Here is a 1916-nt window from a genome sequence, read left to right on the forward strand (position 1 = left end):
GGTCAGCAGGAAAGAGGAGCATGAGGGTACGGCAGGGACAGGAGTCATGGGTTCCAGAGAGAGAGAGGCTTTCCTGACCCGTGGGTTCTTTCTGGTTCCGGTTCTGAGCCTTCACAGTGTCTGACTCTTCTTCCTGGCCTTCAGATCTCAAGAAAACAACTCCCCTCTTTTGTTTAAGCTAGTCAAGGGAGTTTCTGTTACTTGCCACCAGGAAAGCCTGAACCACATAATTTAGTTTCATGATTCCAAGTATTCCCAGGAGGCTTTATTCCTAGGAATGTCCTTACCCCATCAGAGAAGGGAGATTTAATGCAAAACTCTTCTGTGGTGGACAGAATAATGGCCTCGCAAAGATATCCACATCCTAGCCCATGAACCCCGTGAATATGCCACTTTCTATGGCAAAAGAGACTTTGAAATGTGCCTAAGTTACGAGTCTTGAGATGGGCAGACCATCCTGGATTATTTTGGATTATCTAGGTAAACCCAATGCAATCACAAAGGTCTTCTAATAAAAAGAGGGAGGCAGGAGAGTCAGAGAGAGGCACTGGAAGACGCTACGCTCCTGGCTTTAAAGGTGAAGGAAGGGACCACAAGCCAAGGAATACGGGTGCCTCTAGAAGCTGGAAAAGGCAAGGGAACAGATGCTCCCCTACAGCCTGCAGGAGGAACGCAGCCATGCAGACACCTTGATTCTGACCTCCAGAGCTACAATAAACAGCTGGTGTTTTAAACTGCTGGGTTCGTACTAAGTTGTTACAGCAGTAAGAGGAAAGCAATACCACTTTGCATAGTGTAGTGTTCATAAACCCAGGTACCAAACTTGTTTAAATGCTTGTATCCCTTTTCCCTAAACTATTCATACTGAAGACGGTCAATCAAAGAATGCACCCAAGTTTTGAATTCTGGTTGAATTCAAAACAAAAAGCAATTAATGGGAAGAACAGTTGAACATTCAGCCTAAGTAGGTTACACGCTCACAGCCACATAAATCTTCAAAAGCGAATCCCATCCTTTCTCTTGCTGCCCTTGCACACCAACGGTTTACTCGATGGAGCACGTGGTGGGCACGACATCAGTGACGTTGGAGAAGTGCAACAGCTATGCCTTAACCCTCCCACCCCGCTCACGCACCGTCCTGGGCACCCGCTCCAGCAGGAGCAGGTCACACCAAGGGGATTTCAGTCCTAATGAGAGTCAAACAGTGAAAGAAAACAGTCAGATTTTCCAACTGCGAACCCTTTGGAGTTGCTTTCGCCCTGGTCTCCCGACAGGTCCCCCACCCCACCTTAAGTGACATTGTGGGTTAGCAGAGTGGAGCTGCGGGAAGGACGCTGTTTTGCCGATGTCAGTGCTATGGGTGCAGTCACAAACCCCTCAGACTGGAAAAAGCGGACAGCTGCGCCCGGCAGGCTCACATGTGCCGGCTCCATCTGCTAAATCATTAAAACTGAGGCTTGGCAGAGTCTGCAGAAAAACACATTTGTTTTCTCCATAAAGAGGAAGAGTAAACTTTCCTGGCGTCCTCATAAGTTTTTGCAATTACTTTAATGTGCAAAGCGCCTGGTACAAAGGCAGGAAGCTGTTACACGGGCTAAGGGGCCAGATCCAGGCTTTCATTAAAGTATATTATATGTTAAACTACACGTTCACTCACTCTGGTTGCTTAACCATCATTTCACAGTAATAAGACACATTATGCCAAAGCTCCCAACAACGTCCAGAAGCTCTGCAATTTGCCTCTCACGCTAACACACGTCTAGGGCTGACATCCAACGTGGCAGGCTCCAGGATGGTCATTCAGAGAAGACAGACTGTCTTGGGGAGGGTGAGAGGTACAATTCACACACGATCCTTGAATCACCAGGAAAAGAGAGAATGAGTCCACGAAATCTGAAAAATAGGAGTGTCCCAGC

The sequence above is a fragment of the Equus przewalskii genome, chromosome 21 (genome assembly GCF_037783145.1).
Source record: "Equus przewalskii isolate Varuska chromosome 21, EquPr2, whole genome shotgun sequence".
In the NCBI taxonomy this organism is placed as follows: Eukaryota; Metazoa; Chordata; class Mammalia; order Perissodactyla; family Equidae; genus Equus; species Equus przewalskii.